This window comes from Phasianus colchicus, chromosome 7 (assembly GCF_987193195.1).
Source record: "Phasianus colchicus chromosome 7, bPhaCol1.hap1.1, whole genome shotgun sequence".
Lineage (NCBI taxonomy): Eukaryota > Metazoa > Chordata > Aves > Galliformes > Phasianidae > Phasianus > Phasianus colchicus.
In genome coordinates, this window is record NC_143442.1 from 22,861,375 (window position 1) to 22,878,764 (window position 17,390).

General features: G+C 44.1%; 1 protein-coding gene and 1 long non-coding RNA gene across 2 annotated transcripts in view; one reads left to right on the forward strand and one right to left on the reverse strand.

Moving 5' to 3' along the window:
* The window catches only part of CWC22 (CWC22 spliceosome associated protein), a 304,789-nt gene extending 290,799 nt beyond the window's left edge, over positions 1 to 13,990 (reverse strand). Inside the window, exon 1 of the mRNA XM_090144114.1 lies at positions 13,750 to 13,990. The gene's annotated coding sequence lies outside the window, so the exon portion shown is untranslated. The remainder of the gene's footprint in view (positions 1 to 13,749) is intronic.
* Positions 461 to 15,996, forward strand: LOC149917274 (uncharacterized). The gene is made up of 3 exons (XR_016468310.1): positions 461 to 13,129; positions 15,606 to 15,704; positions 15,837 to 15,996. It is a non-coding gene; the product is annotated as an uncharacterized LOC149917274 (long non-coding RNA).
* Positions 15,997 to 17,390: the final 1,394 nt, after the last annotated feature.

Genomic DNA, 17,390 nt, shown 5'->3' on the forward strand with positions numbered 1-17,390 from the left:
CTATTGCAAATCTGGGAATTACAGTTCTGTCTTTCTTTCTCTGAATTCATCAAAAGACACAACAGAGATAAGGGGCTTTTAATTGTGCACCACCTGTTGAAGGTAAAGGTGGGTCTTTATATAAGCATTAACCTAGAATCATAGAATGGCTTGGGTTGGAAAGGACCTTAAAGCCACTCACCTCCAACATCCTATGTGGGTCCCATACAACCTGGCCTTGAACACCTCAACAGATGGGGCACCCACAGCTTCTCTGGGCAGGAGTGCCAATGCCTCACTGGCCTTTGAGTAAAGAATCTCCACCTAATACCTAATCTAAATATTCCCTTTTTTGGTTTAGATCCATTCCCCCTCATCCTATCACTATCAGGCCACATATGAAGTCTCCCTCCTGACTGTAAATTCCCTGTAAGTACTGGAAGACCACATCTGAAACACACATCACACCATGACTCCTGACACCTGGCACAGGCAGGGTCGCTTTGACCTGCCCTTGAAAATGGAAATGCCAAACATAGATCTTCTGGTGCCAGCAGCTGCAGGCTGATATGAAGAGAGGCTCTGTGGCTGCAAGCAGGCTGGGGTTCCTAAAGACAAGCTCCCAAGAGACTGCTTGCTGCTTGACAGAAAAGTGAATGCCAGTTTTAACCAAATCTGAAATCTTTTATGTAGGTAAAACTTCTGTCAACAGCAGTTATTCTTTTCAAGAAATAATCCCCAAATAAGACATACTGAAATATATCAATACTACAGTTTAGTTTGCATCCTTACATGCAGACACGCCACTTGTTGGCAGTTTGCTTGCTCTCCACTTCTTTTCTAAATGCCTCCAGCATTAAGAAATGAATGTGCTTTTAGGAGGAACTCCATCTTTGCTGGAATAATAGAGAGAGAAAAAAAGAATTGTAGAAAAAAAGAAAGTGGCAAGAAAAAAAGAGGTTTTTCCATTTTACATGTATGTAAAGTGGATTGCCCAGATGTCCCACTAAAGGCTAAGAAAGTTTCAGTCATCACCAATCTAATCTCATGCTGGCCCTGCACCAGCTACATTGAAACCAACAGAAGTTGCACTTGTGCTGATGTGGGGAACCACCCTACAGCAAAGAAAAAAGCACACAATGAAAACATGTAAGAAATCACACAATGAAACCACTTTATGAGTCCAAGCTCACCACAAGAGCAGCAAATCCTTCAAGATGCTGTGTGACCAGACAGAGTGGGATTTAGGGCACTGCAGCCAGTTCTCCCTGTTTTCCATTGGCAATAGCTTCTTTCTGGAGTGTTAGATTCACTCACTGTAGATGATGGATTAATAACGTGTTTGACCAAATTCTGGACACTGCTAAGTTTGACTGGATCCTGCATATACCACGTGGATTTGCTGGGATGGGTTCCCCAGTCTCTGCTCTGGGTAGCCGTGACCTGCACTGGGGACCAAGGACTGGACTTGAACTGTAACTGTCCTCTGACAACTGAGAACTGACCTACAGACTATAGAAAGAGAGCTAGCTTTGGGCAGCTGTACTGAGGCTCAGTTTAGGGTTGAGGAGATGTGGGTGAAAGCAGGAATGGAGGCGGGGTGGGGAGAGACTGCCCTGCTCAGTGGCAGCAGAGTGAGCTGCCCGCTCACCACAATATGCTTCGCTGCTGGCCAATAGCAGAACAGATCCTCCTGGGGGGGCTGTAAGCTCGGTGGGATGGAGACGTTATCTCCAGACTTGGAGCTGCTCTGCACCTAACAGGAGATTACAGGAGGCTTCTTTCCCTTGGCTTTGCTTTCTGGTGTTACTCAGAGCGTGTGATAACAAATAACCTTGCAAATCTGGCACAGGTAGATTGTCCTGACTAGCTACCAGGAATGTCATATGAAATATTATATTATCTCCCCTCCCCTAATAGATAAGTCTACTGTCTTCTGTCAGTGGCCAGACAATTTTCCTCTCTGGTGTTTCCATTTTGTGATGGACTAACACATGCCAAACCGTGCACCTCTGGGGCTTTATTTATTACTTGTCTGCAGTGCTTGCACTCCTTACATATTGATATAAGCAAATTTTCTCTGCAAATATAAATCTTGTTGTATTTCGTTATTTCCATATTCATAATGTTTTGTTTATTCTTATTCAGACACAGAATGACTCCAGCAGTGCTTACTACTGACTGCACAAATTGGATACATTTTTCTTTCAGGTCTTTAGTGGATTCAGATGAAAACACAGCTATACTGTTTTCTTTAAGCTGTGAGCTGCATGTGCTTTGACAAGAACCAACGTCCACCTGTGTTATACCTCTAGCCTAGAGAAAGACCCGCAGCGTTATCTCCCATCTACAGTCATGGGAGATATCTCTCATCTTCACTCATGTCTCTCTCATTCAAAAGTGGATTTAGGTCTGTACCTGCAGTACACATGCAGACATGAGCTCTTGTTCATGTTGAATCTTGGTTAGACAGCATTTTCCTTGCCAGTTCCCCTCATCACTTCTAGCTCTTGGCAGCAGGTTCTAGTGGGCAGAGATCAGTGTAATACACTGCAGCTACCTGGATTTCACACACTGCCTGTGCTTCCCTGCTCACCTGAGGACCAGCAGCAGGCCCCAGCCCTGTGCTGCCACATGCAGTGGTGATGCACACAGAGGTGGGTGAGGGGAGGCTTCCTCTGACCATGCTATTAACATTTAGTTGGCGTCTCATGAACCATTCACACTGAGGTCAGTGAGCTCAGCCAGTGGAAGGCATGCCTGCAGGAACTGGGCAGCAGTGAGCAAATGAGGATACCAGCTGCTGGGGGACACACGAGGAGCCATCAATGTGGTTCCAACACTTCAAGACCAAGTCATAAGGATGAACAGCATCAACCAGCAAGATGTTGGCCTTGACTAAACCCTTGACCTGGTTTTGAAGTAAAGGCTTCCCAAAATTCACATCCACTTACATTTTTTTCCCAGCTCCTCATAATCAGGCTCTAAACAGTCGGCCTTGTGAGAAGTCCTTCTCCAGCCTATTTTTCAGGCTCATCACATAGTTCATGTGGGGAGTGCTCTGGTGAATTTGGGTTTTTGATGTTAGAACTCCAAAAATGCTCATGAGTTCCCACCCTGCCCTGGTGGCAGCTCACTGCTGGTCAGCCTGGGGCACAGGGATGGCACCTCCTGGGAAGTGCAGTGGCTGCAGAGAGCATTTCACCCTGCCCTGCTGTGTGATCTGTAGGGAGCACTGCTGTGAACATTTGTTCCAAAAGAGAAGCATGGCTAAGCAGAAAACTTTATCTAATCTTGCTTTATGCCACTTGCCATATTAAACATATTAACTACTATCATACAGGATCCAGATGTAAGCATGCCGTTGGCTCTAACTGTATACTAATTTTATATGTAAATTTAAACCCTACAGCTGAAATATCCTTTCTGTTTTCTCTTCCCCATGCTACATTAACACATCAACAGCAGTGAATAACCAACAGCCTCAAACCATGCCACCATTTCCAGCAGGACCAAACTTGGTTGTTCTTGGCCTCTGCTGCACCCTTGTGCACAGACAGCAGCCCTCAGATTTCATAATTTTCTTTCATCTCATGACTGAGTAAAGTGATGAAATTTTGGAAGCTTTGAAATGGAAAAAACAGTGTGATTTGGGAATACCAAGAGGAGTTGTTTGAGCATTTTGGTAGGGTAAGATCAGAGCACTCCATTTGGCTGTTGCCATTTTGAGTGTGCATTCCCAATTGTAGCAAGCACCCCTGGCATGGACAGCCACAGTGCAGTGGCTCCACCTGACCAAAAACACAGAGAGGACTTCTCAATAGATTCTATGCAAAAGTAACATTGCTGAAAATCATGTCTTCTTGCAGAACTTTGGACTGTACCAAGTCTGTGTTTCCTCAGTGAGGAAACAAGAATTAAGCTTCATGTGGTGATAGTTTGAGGTAAAAGGCTTTGTGAATCTTGAAAAAAAAAAAAGTGCAAAATGAGACCTATGCAAAGCCCCATAGCCTTGTTACATTTTTCAGTAAATGCACATGTCACCTTACAGGGCGTTCCCCTTCACTGCTCTTTTGTTCTCATCCACACCTATGTGAAACTAGAATCACTTCCCCTGAGCTGTTCTGCTTTAGGTATTTTCATTTTTCTCTGCTTGAATTTCTGATTTCCTCTCTTTACATTTTGTATTATGTACTTCTTTATTTACACTTACAGAATCCTCCTTTCTATCTCAATTTAACTGCAATGGAGATTTGCAATTCCTGCTATTGCACTGAAAGAAAAAAAAAGCCTTTCTCTTATTCTATTTCACTTTAATGTGAATTGAGAGCTGCACTTTGGAGTAAGTGCACTTCACAGTTCTCTTCAGTCAAAAGAGGATATGTCCACTTCAAGCAGTAAGCAGTGGCCAGCCCTGTGCACTATGCTGCATGAGAGGTTTTCCTTGGGGTCAACTGGCATTTCCTGCACTGCAGTATTTCAAATAACACTACGAAAATGCATTCTCCTGAGTGTCTGCAGCACCACTGGACAGCCAGCAGCAGCGGAGGAGCACTGCAGGGTTTCCCTCTGAGGCTGTGTGACAGCTTTTAGCCAGGACAGCCTGCACTCAGCTGAGAGCTCTTTGTGCCAACCGGTCAAGCCGAGAGGCCCTTATGCTGGCAGATCAAGCATAGGACAATGTATGTAGGGATTTCCTAGCCATCAGATAATTCCTTTTGAGCTTCCCAGCAGCTCAAAGTGATGCTGAGGTGAGCTGCGCCATCATCAGCCCTCTACTGTGTTTTTCTGTCACCGGGGCTACCAAGTAGCTCACCCATGTGCAGTGCGGTTACAAGGATAGAGTTTCACAACATCAGTGTCCAACCCTATGAGCGCACCACTTGCATGACATTCTGCTTCTTTTTTTCCCACAAGGATTTCATAAAATGTTGAGAAAGAAAACACATTATTTCCCCCAGCCAAACATGCAGAAGTTACCTGGCCTACCACTAAATAAACACAAGTTACCAGCTCCCAGCTAGCCCCAAAATACTGAGTTCTCCTTTTTTGTCTGTCATCGATCCTTTCAAGCAAAAGCTGCTCATCCTGGCCCTGACATACGAGTGGGAGATCAGTGCCTTTTTGAGACCCAAGTGGCCATGACACAATCGCATCCCTCTGTGAGTGCCCCGGCACCAAGTGAAGCCGATTCCCTGGTTTTACTGGGCAGGATAACAAAGCTTTCCTGAGCATCAGTATTTAAAGCAAGTGAACTATGTGAAATCTCTCCCCTCGACTGCTATTACACAGCTTGCAACCTTTCGTTCAGGAGATTAAGTTTGCATCTCTTCACATTATCTCTTTGTAATTGGAAAACTTTCATTTTGACAGAGAAAATGTGCCAGCCTCCCCATGAGCCTTGCTGCGAGCCAGTGCTGAGTGCCATCTGGAGAGCTGCTGCCGGAGTCAGGCAACAACATCCTGTCATATTTTATCTGGGACTTTGCAACAGAACAACTAATAATGTCTTAAGCTTCATTTGCCTGGTCTCTGGTGCTCTTGGCAGAGGTCATAACCAGCAGTGGCTTTGCTGATTTTCTGCATCAGAACTAATTAGGTTCCAGTGCTCACTGACAGAGACTCTGATAACGGCATAAAAACCTCCGGCTTTAACTTCACTCATTATGTCAAAATAAAGATGAAAACTTATAAAACTTGCACTCATACCAGCTTCCTAGCTGTAAACATCGTTATTAAAGGTGTTTACTGAGTGTGACTGAGCCCCTCCTGTAACATCATCTTTACCCTTCCCCCTTCAAACATCCCGATGGGAAGGGGCTCTGCAGCCCACACACGTGCCTACCATTGCCAGGATTTCCAAGCCCAGCAACATGGGTTTTCACCTTCTTGTGGTGACAAGGCTGGCTGGAGCTTGCTCATTTCTGAACAAACCAAAGCCACCCACCTCTTGTCTCTGAAGAAGCCTTGGTGTCAGTGACCTTTTTACCGTGCTCTTTGGAAATACATTCTTCTACTAGACGCTATCACAGTCCGCCTTACTGAATGAGTCACCTTTAAAAATCTGAGTAAAATGAAGATAACCGTTGCAGAAGGTTAAAATTAGGGCACTGCTCAGGGTAAAAGCCAGGGCACTTCTTAACGGTCCTTGCTACAAGTGACAAAGCAGAGGGAAAGAAGATTTCTGTCTGCACAGAGGGAAAAAAAGAGAAGTAAGGTTTAACAGTTTCCTGCTTAAATGTTGTAAAACAAGTCAGCAGGGGGCTGTGGTAGCGGGAAGAGCTGTGCTTTCTCACAGCAGGAAAGTGGCACTGCACTAGACGGGCTACATTGATTATCACGATGAGGCCATCTTAAAGAGCTAGCACAGCACTAAATGTAGCCTCATGCGCAAAAGAGTCATGATTATGAAAGACCGCGTTGTGTATTGGCTCTCAGACTTTCCACTTGCTGCAGTTTGCAGGGGCTGTGCTGGTGCTGGGAGCTCAAGCAAGTTTTGTTTTTGTTCATCTGGTGAAAATTTCAACTGACTCTTAGCAATGGCTGCAAATTTCCAACACTTTCCAATACCTGTTTGGAGAGATCTTGGGTGTTGTTGGATTTTAATGTTGAGTCATCTGTGCTAGAGAAAGACATTAGGAGTATATGAGAATGAGTATTTACAAGAAATAAGTATTTGTTTAAGTACCAGATTAATCCTATGCTCAAGGTGATTATTCTGCTGGTATTAATTGTTCATATACTTCCCACTTATTTATTTATTCCCTACCCTTTTTGCATAATGAAAATGCCATGCAACTCTGCAACTTCTAGTGCACTAGAATTTTGAACTACATTAGATTAGGAGTTATAATTAAGAGCACTGCAAATGACACTGCCTGTTTGGACTTGCCTGACTCCTTTTGATAGATACTGCTGCTGTACCAAATTACTTTAACCTTTCTGCCTTATTTAATGCATTTCTTGCATGAAAGAGAGAAAGAGAGAAAGAGAGAGAGAGAGAGAGAGAGAGAGAGAGAGAGAAAGAAAGAAAGAAAGAAAGAAAGAGAGAGAGAGAAAGAGAGAGAGAGAGAGAAAGAAAGAAGAGACTGCTTAACAGGGAAGTGTTACTAAGTAATTTCACTGCTGGATGGACTGCTTTCAGCAAGGAGATTAACCTAAGCAAAATATGTATGTTGACAGTGCAGCACTGAAGGAGAACTGAGTTAACTGATACATAGTGGGTGCGAACACTGTGGTGCAGCTCCCCAAAACACTATGCACGTGGATGCATTTATTGCTTTACAACCTTCATTTCAGATTCCTTGTGATGACAAAGTCAACCATGCGCATAAACATGTGTGGGACTAAAGCCGAATGATAGAGGGAAAATAGTGAGCATGTCATACACTTGTCCAATTAAGAAACAGAAATTAAAGGAAAGAAAATTGAGACTGAAAATCAAGAAAGCCTGTGTCGCAGAGGATACCAGGCTCTGAATTATTTTCCCTGAGTGACTACCAAACTTTCATTGTTTGGGTCTTAAAACAAGAAACTACTGATAAAAACAGAGGCTCAAAGAACACACCCTAAGCACGTTAGGCATTCTCTGACCATAATGCCTGCACCCAGATGTGTGACTCCAGAGCAGACAAATGCAGTAATTTACAGAGTGCTTGGCAAGAACTGCAGGGGCAGCAGGCCGTGTGGGCGCTGAAGCAGTGCAATGGTTCGCACTGCTGGTCTGGGAACTTTGCTTGAGCCATAATCCTCATCGCACCTACCCTTAAGTGGTTTCTAGGTATGTTTGATTTAGGATACTTAACATTCTGAGGCTGCCCTATTGAAATAGAAAAATGAGCTGGGAGAGAGCTCTGTGGACAAATAAATATCCCCTTATTTCCATACATGTAGTGATGTCACTGAGGAGTCAGCAAAAAAAAAAGACTTGCTTACTGACTACTTATTTTGTGGATTTTTTCAAGCTGAGTTTTAAACAGGAATGATCACACAAACTAAACCTGCACATACAGCTCAAATTTTGAAAACACACTTTCAGAAGATATGCATATTTCATTTCCTATTTTCTTACAATGCTCAGCTGACACGTGAGCTTTAAAGCTGCTTACCTCAGGGGAAAGGGTGCTGCCTAAATTTCCTCACTGCATTAGAGGGGTCTTTTCTAACAAAATAGAGCAGAGAGTGCACTGTGCTGCTGCCCATCACTCACTCCTGTTTCCAGCGTGGGAATGCTGTGAGGACCATGTGTTACAGCTGCTTTGTCCTACGAGGTAGCTTAAAGAGGGATATAATCCAGCCATAAATTCACAACAAAGAATCCCCTGCTGTAGAGGAACGCTGCTGGATATAAATGTGTCACAGTCAATCTGTGCAGGGACATAAAAGCATGCTGGAGGAGAGGGAGCAGGATGGAGGCAGGAGGTGGGGGTATGCTGTGCACCTCCTGCACTGCAGCTGTGTACCAGGTTGTGCTGCTGACCGAAGCACATCCCGTGCCTGCAGCTTCTCTGGCTCTCCAGGGGCAGAAAGGGCAGGCTGAGGGAACCATTTCCTGCAGGCCCAGAGGTCTGGGAACTGGGGACTCCTCCTCCGCTTGCTTTTTCCTTTTAGTCCTTGTGTTCTTTAAAAAATAGCAGTTCCCATCATTCATGGCTTATATGCCAATGATGTGTATGCCAAAATTCCTATTTCAGTGATATCTTTGTAACTCCTAAATTTTCAGCAACATCATCTAGGAAATAGGTTCAAGCATTGTGAATTTGTTCTGAAGCTGAGTTAGTGCAGCTTCACGATCCTCTGTGGTAGAGGATCAGGTATTGATCCAGCTGTTACATATCTCTTCAGATGAAGAAATTTTAAACCATGAAGGTGCTGACAGTGGTTATGGCTGGGCGGCCACAAAGAGGATCCAGGGAGAAGCAGCAATTACTGGTCAGCCAGCATAGAGCAACCTGAACAACCCTGATAAGCAGAGCTGTGGTGCAGGCTCCAGCGTCTGGGGATGGAGAACATTAGGTTCCCCTGGAGACAGCTGGAGCAACTGTCTGCTTCTTATTTTACTAAGCTTCACCACAGTTGGAGATGGATCTTGAGTAGGTATCACTAGTACCCAGCCTCTCTGTCAGAAGTATGACTGCTGTCAGCATTTTGTAAGTTTGATTTGGCCTCCCCTGAGTACACGAAATCATGTTTGCTCTACGTTGATAATTTTCAACATGGTTATCTACCTTCTAGATTGCATTTGACTGGGGGATACCTCTGACAATGGGAGTAATAGAGGATTACTTAACAATAGAGGGGTCAGCAAAGAGCAACAGGCACTCATGGTCCTGGCACTAGTTCATGGCGTGCACCTGGAAGTTAAATTAAAACTGGAGATTTGTGCTTCTTATCAGGTCCTACTGCAGTCAGAAGTCTAAGCCCACTCAGCTGACATCTTTCTACACTAAGGAACATTTTAATGACCTGTTTAAATGCAGCAGGACTTTTTGCAGATTTTATTCCGAAGACCACTGACACAGTTTAGCATTTCATCAGCAATGTTCAGAGCTCAGTATTTTCTCTTGTTCAGAGAGAACAAGCTTTGACTTCAGCTAATGTGCCACCGAGGTACACTGTGATAAGAAGGACTACACTCTCATGGCCAGAGCAGGAGAGGCAATTCAGGTTGCTGACACTGTCAGAACTGCAGAGATATGTCTCCCACATAACTTCCCCTGTAGGGTTTGTAAAGAAATCTAAAACAAGCCCCACAAAGGCAGATCTCTTGTGCTCTGAGGAAATGTGATTCCTCGTCCATTTTTACATTCCAAACCAAGTGCAGCAGCCCATAAGGCTTATCCAGCTCAGGTTCTGCAGCTTACATAGGAGAGCTAGGCACTTGGTGGTAAGAGGTGTTTTTCAGCTCTTAGCACTTCTAACAAAGACCCTATCATTTAAAAAGTTTATGCAGAGGCATCTTGGGAGGGGGATTTTTTTTACCTCTGCTTTAGATAAGATGCTGCCCAGAGACTAGATGTGTGAAGAGGCACGGGTCAGTTGGGCTGTCTGACATAGAAAAGTCACTAAAGAGTCACGGACAAGGTAGAGGCACTAAGGCTGCTGCTAAGAGCTGGAGCACACCCCCTTCTGTCCATACAATAATCACTACTCTTATCAGGTGCTGGCATTAGTTCCCATATTTTGTGGTGGAAGATATTACATTTGCAAAGACCTTCCTCATGGCAGATGAGGGCAAAGGAAAGGGTTTTTTTTTCCTTGCTTCTACCTCCTGATTAATTCAAAATATAGCTTGCTGCCTTTTTCCTTTGGTTCCCTTGATATGCTCTCCCTCTCTGGAAGTGGTTGCCAAGTGCTAGCAAAAAAGACCACTGTGGATGGTGGTGGTCTTTTCTCACTGTGCCTCTGTTCATTTTCTCTTGCACTGAGGAAGAAGATTCATAACACTAAACTGAATGAAACTGTCTTAGAGGTAACTGAGGAATTTATCACAGGTAAATTCATGCTTGACCCACAAAAATGCCCTTTCTATTAAGAACTAAAGTTACAGCGTGCTGCGTAAAGCTTTATCTGTGTTTGCCTTCATTTCCCTGTTTGTCCCTCTAGCACAAGAAAACACTGACAAAAATATGGAAAGAAGCCACATATTTTGCCTTCAAAAGGCAAGTGTAAATGTTGTCATAGCAACAGAGGAAAGCAGAATGATACTTTATAAAGTTGGTGGTGGCGAAATAAGGGAGGGAGGAAGAATTAGGGTTTTACATAACAGGCAAAAAAAGGCAGTGCACAAACAGAGTATGACACGTGACTTCTTCAGCTAGTTGCAGAGAGGTTTGCTTGTGTCTTAAACACAAGCAGTTACAGTGCAGTAGGTAGCATATCTAGACAAATCAGAATATGTTCATCTCTTGTGTCTTGACAGACACCCAATAAGCCAGACCAGACAGACCCTGAGCTTACACAGCTCTATTCCTGGAAAAGAGAGGCTGATGAATCACAGCCCCTTTATTTGCTATAAGCAGCTTGTGTCATCCCACAGCACTGTCAAGATTTGAAAGGTTCCACTGAAACTGCTAGCTATTACACAGAGATATTGAAAAGGCAGAAAGTTAGAGGGACAGATATTAGTGTCCGTCTCACACCTTCATTCTGAAGCCTTTTATTCTCTGCTGTAAGACATGGCCTGTTCTGGTGTCCCAAGTTTTTTTGGTGTGAAAGAAATGAATAAAAATGACTTCAGTATGAAAACCAGAAAGGAAAAACTAAATAAACACCCATGCAGCAGTATTACATGTATTTTCAACAGTGTTGCTCTTATTCATTAAGAAAGAACTATATTTATTTTGTTTCCAAAATGTGGTTCAAGGACCTTGACTTCTTTGCCTGCCCAATGTGCGGTGGCTGCAGAGCTGCTGCTGGCCACATACCCAGCACTGAGTGCAGGCTCTGCTTCACAGGGCTGTGTGAATGCCATCGGAAATGCCACTGCAGCTTGTTGTTTAAATATATCATCCATCTGAGGACAACTCATTCCCAGGACTTTATATAACCTGTGAATACTACAAAGGGAATATTTTTAATGTAGCCGCAGTTTGCTCGAGTATCACGGAGCAAGAGGAACGTCATAATCAGCTGCTCTCCCTGCTCCTGAAGCCCCTACCGTAGACACAGATAATACTATTCAAGAGGGAAAGAAAGCTGTGTGCTCATTTGGAGCTGGCAAATAGCACACAGTTCCAAATTTATGAAGGTGAAAAGCTGTACAAAAACAGATAATTTTTTATCTGTCATATATACACAAATAAAAAGCTGCTGCTAAATGCCTTGGAAACAAAGAGAGAGAAATATCTTTGCAAATAAATCTTTCAGGATGCTTTTGTGTCTGACTGTACTCCTGTCTCACCAGAGAATTTCTGCAGGACATAGATCCCTGTAAAGCAACAAGGGTCATGAAAGGACCTGGCAGACCCACCAGGAACTCTCTAGATGTAGAGGTCCTGGCCCTCTGGCAGTGCAGCTATCCACATGAGCAGGCAAGTAAAGCTGCAACAACCAGAGGGCTGTGGATGCCTTAGCTATAACAACTTTCCATTTCCCTTCTCGCTCTGCAGATAATAAACGGTGATACTGAAGCAGAACCAACACAACAGAAGTGCAAAAATTAATAGCACAGTGATCATGCTTCCCTTTTGCAAACATAACAACACAGCTGTAAAACAGCACATAGTATAGGAAGAGTAGAACCATTGGCAAGAACTTTGTTCACCTAACAGAAAAAGACTATGATCAGATCCCCTAGAAATTCAAGAATTCCCTGTCTTACTCCCTTTTTTAAATGTAAACAAATTTATTATTCGTTAGCACTAAAATAGATTGTGGAAATTAATTTTACTGAATTATTTTCTAGTGTGACCAAGATCAGATGCCAGTTTACAGTCGTGAGCTGGATCACAGGCACAAATTAGCCTGTGATCACCAGAAAGAACAAGGCTGCTACTGGTTCAAATGCATCATGGGAATTCAAACATTCACTGCGACAAATCAGCATGAGTTCGTCTCAGCTCACTTGTCTCCTGGTTTGGGGGGATGTGGAGGAGAAAGAGGTGTTGATGGAGGCTGCATCAACGGTGCAGGATTACTGCAAGGTTGAACTAATGAACGCACAAGAGCAAGGAGCCTGCAGGTGGAAAGACAGATGGGGGCAAGCAGATGGAATGTCCCTCACAAATCTGATTTACCAGCACAACCACACTCACCCAACGCATTTCTAATGACAGCACTCCTCAAAGAGGTTTGTTTGCCACGTTAAATCACAATTCATGCAAACACAGCTGTTTCCCGGGGAACACGCACACCTAGCGACTGGCCAGGCTCACTACCCTCAGCCAGTGTCACAGCACAGTGAAGCCCTGCAGAGCTCCTGGCTCTAAGGCACCCTCCCACAGTGTGCTCAGTGCTGACCAAATTCCTGCACGAACAAACAAGCTGTAAGCAGCTCTCCGGTTTCTCACGAGCGAGCTGCTGGTGCTGAGCTCCTGGTGTGCACAACGGCATCAGGTCTGCTGCTAAGAAACGTGCTCACTTGCTAAGTGCTTTCCAGCCCGTCGGGGTCAGAGCAGATCTGGAGCATCTGGTCTGGGTCCCAACTTAGGTGAGCTACGAACGATATCTCACAAGCATGGCAGGACTCTTTCTCACACCATTGCAGGCCAAAGCAACAGCAACAACAAAACAAAACAAAAAGAGAAGTGAAAACCAAACTAGCCCTCTACTCCTCCCTCTGTCCCAGCCTCAGATTGTCCCACTCAGTTTCCATGTAAACACTGGGCAAGGCTGTGAGTAAATGTTTATTAGGAGTTGTTTAATTCCCAGATCTTACAATTCTAAGATTTGCACTTACAATTTCAAGCAGGGGTTTTCTATCAATTCATGCTTGATTTCTGAAACTTGCTCAGAAAATTAGAATAAAAAGGGGCTTTCTTGTAAAAGCTCTGGAAATGGAACCAGACAAGTCTTTTTTAAACTTCACCACGGGTTCCCAAACTAGAGCCACATACAGAGGAGGTCTCTGGCGGAGAGATAAGGGTTGCTACCACCAGCCATAGCTTTGTGTATGTTTGGCTATGATTTTAAAAGCATGATCATGTTGAGAAAATGTATCTCTTCCACAAATTCAGTTTGAAACTGTTTCTAAAATTGCTAAGAAAAACAACTTATAGCCAAAACAGCAAGGCTGAAAGAGAGGACAAAAAGCAAGCTCATTGTTTATACCTTCTCGAATGTAGGGGTAATTCTCAAGCAGTGTACAGCAAACGCCTTTTAATGCTACTCACTGCTTGTGGCAGGTGAGTGTTCTGCCCTCTGGAGCTGCCGTTCAGGTGCCACAGGTTGCACAGTCGGCACGAGGTGCCCAGAGCTGTTGAGGTCTCAGGCTGCAGCAATGCAGCCCTGCCTGCAGCTCAGCAGCCACTATGCCAGGCAGAGTGAGCCAGAGGAAACCTGTTCCCACCCCATTAGCCATGTGAGGCTTAATTGGTTTTTCTTGTAGCAATACCGAATATCTTTGTGAACAGCATGTTCAGACTGTTACACGCAAATATACACGTGATGCCTTTATGAAATATGCAAAATATGATGTGCTGCGCTATGATCTGAACAACATGTGTATTTGAAAGCCTTTTCCATGCTTTGGTTCGGGTACTGAACATTTCTGACAGTTTGTTTGAGGTAAACAGATCCAATCTGTCAGCATGATTCACAAGCAGCACATCTGACAAGTACGACTTACTTGCAGCAGGCTGGTGTGTTTTCAGAGCACTTGCCTTCTTTGCAGTTAGTAAATTACTGCAGGGCAAAGCAAACACAAAAGGAAATAACAAAAGGAATGATGGATTTGATCATGTTACAGAGGAAGTGAGTGATGAAGAGAATGCTTTACCTAGCATAGACACCTGGAAAGCAGAGAGTTTGTCTTAGCTGCATCAGAAGTGTGATCCAGAAGCCCCATGCTGTGTACAGGCTCTGTAACAAGACACTGTCATCACATACTGTCCCACATTCCCTTTCATATGGATTTCCCTGATTAAGTTTCTGCTTTGACAGCTTTTGAACAGTAACACCCTTCACTTTTTGCCTCTGAACTTCCTCCCTCAAAAGGTGCAAATTACGGCTTTACTGTGGCTTGATAGAGGTGCAAATAAGCACAACATAGCCAAACTGGGACAATCTTAAAGTAGTAAAATATTGGGGCTGAATCCTGTTGAAAGATACACACATATATTTGACGAGTTGGGGCTAAAGGGTGGGAAATATGTGTGCGAGTTTTCCAGGCAGTGTGAAGTGCTGTGTTTGCACAACCTGTGAATGTGGCAAGGCTGGGGATGGCAATGGAAGGAGCAATCTAAAGATGACTATATTGGAGAATGAAACCGCTTTTGGTGGCAATTGCTACAAGCAAAGAATGGCTCTTTCCTTACTTCACTTGGCTAGGACAAGTAAAGTCCTCACAGAGTAAATGTGAAAGTCTGGGTACTTACTTCTGAACTCACTTTGACTTCTCATTCTCAGTATTGTAGAAACTGTGCCCGATTCAAGCGGCACCACTTGTACCTGCTGTTATATGGAACAGTTAACCACTTCCTTGACCACAACTTATCACTAGCTGTTTATCACAAGCACGCACAAAACTATCAGTACTGTATTGCAACTTCTTGGTGCTAAAAGGCAAAAGAAGAGAAGTAGAGACACATTTTCTTCTGTGTTTTCTTTAGAGGCAGTTTTAGAAATGGGTTAAAAGAAATTGATAGTTTCTGAGGCTTTGTTTCTGTATCTTTGCATTATCTGTTTCTGATTGTCAAAACTACTGTCTAACTACAACGTAAGTTAGAATATAAGAATCCAACAAGAGCCCATGTGTCCTTGTCTGCACTCCTGAAGGAACAAACTGTCCAACACATTCAGTTACATGCTATACACGCAATTTTCACTTGCACAGAAATGGAAGAAAAATCCATTTTCAGGGTCAAATTCTTGATGTTTAGTGCAAGTGAAAGGGGACATCTGCTTTGGTTTGAAAGGAACAGGTTCTCATCCAACCTTTTCCCCTACAAAATTTTCTTTTCTTAAAGAGCCTTGGAAAGGGCTGTCTCACTCTCGCTGTGAAACACAGGGCCCTGCTGCAAGGTGCCTACTGACAAAGCTGGAAGGAGCCTGTCTGGAAGGGAAAGGTAAACAAGAGGCTTTCTGATGTTTTTAAGTGACTGCATAATGCTACTTTTTCTCTGCTCAAAAATTTATCATAGGATTAGAACACCTTCTAAAAATGTTAGAGAACTAGATGAAACTGAGTATAACAGCAGTGTTGCTGCCGGAGCTTTATTCCAGAGCCAAGAGTCTTTCTGCGCTGCCCTGCGCCCTGCCCAGATGGAAGCCCCGGTTCAGCAGTTGAGCTCATTGCCCACAGGAGCCAGTCAGGCCTCCAGCGCGTGGCACGGGGTTGGAGAGAGCTTGCACGGAAATGCTGCCGTGTAAAACCCAATAAAATAAAGCTGTGAGCGGAGAAAAAAAATCCACACTGTGTACTTCAAGAGTTCCTTCCCATTTCTGGTGCATACATGCTGCTTGAAGAGAGATTAGGCTTTCCTTCAAGGGAAGGGCCTGGGTTTACAATTCTCAGTCACAAACATAACCTGACCACAACATGGTACTACTTACTTTCTACATTTAATTCAGCCTACTGCACTGGTTGTGGGTGCTCCTGTACTCAGTGATGTGGCCAGCGGGGCTCCCTCAGGCATTTTTAAGGCTTCTTTTCTCTTCAGAATTCAGAGTGGAAAACAGAGCACCGGGCTATGTTTAATGGTCAAGTACTACAGTCCAGCTAATGTAAAGGAAATCAAAATCTTTTCCCTCCCATCCTTAATAAACTTCAGCTCCTTACTTCATAGAGATAAGAAATGAGCAGGACAAAATGGATGCTCTGCTGAGGCAGCATTTCTGTGAGCAGAGCTGTCCCCACTTTCACACGCAATACAGAAAATTCTGGTGCCTTCCATAACCTAGTAGCTATTTTTAATACTTTTGTTCACTGTGAGTGTGTCTTGAGGAAGCTACATCTGCAGCCTGACACCAGGTTACAGAGCATCACGTGATGTGATCCATTTTGACACATCCAGATGTAGCGCGATGCACATGTCACAAGACATAATGCAAAGCAGAGACATTTAATTTTTCAGCTCATAAATATCCACAGGTGGCTGAGGCCTTCCTTGCACACACCCCATTGCCACCGAGGCAAGAAGGCAGGATGAGGATGTGCCGTGTCCCTCTGTGGTCTTACAAGAGTAGCTGCAGCACAGCCAGGAGCCTAATGCTCCCCAGCACGGCATGTGCAGCTCAGTGCCAGGTTGCCACGTGCACTCTGCTACAGCAAAATGAGGTTGCAGCAGTTATCAGCACCCAGCAGTCAGGTTGTCACTGCACTCGCTGGGTGCTGCAATGCCTCTGGGCGTATCTGCAGATCTATCTGGGGCTGTGGGGTCAGGCAGGCAGGGATGGGGCAGGCTGCAACGGAGGCAGGCAGGAGCAGGTACAATTTGATTGCTTCAGCCTGTGCTGCCTCAAACAGCGTAGAATCTCAGCACCTTACTTATACTGCTTCCCACCATGGAGCAAAAACAATAAGAGTGTGTTAAGATGGAAAAACCTCCACACATTTTTTTCCTTCAGGTACCAAGCTTAAAGCCTAGAGCCAGAAGTGGAAACTGCCAGGTGGGCACACTGCAGTGTTATTCTCTTTAATAGAAAAAGTGAGGCAAAACAAACCCTTGTCAGCATTTGTTATAGGTTACCAACTGTACAAGCAATGCAATATAAACAAAACCATTCTGCAGAGAGTGAATTTGTGGTATTTG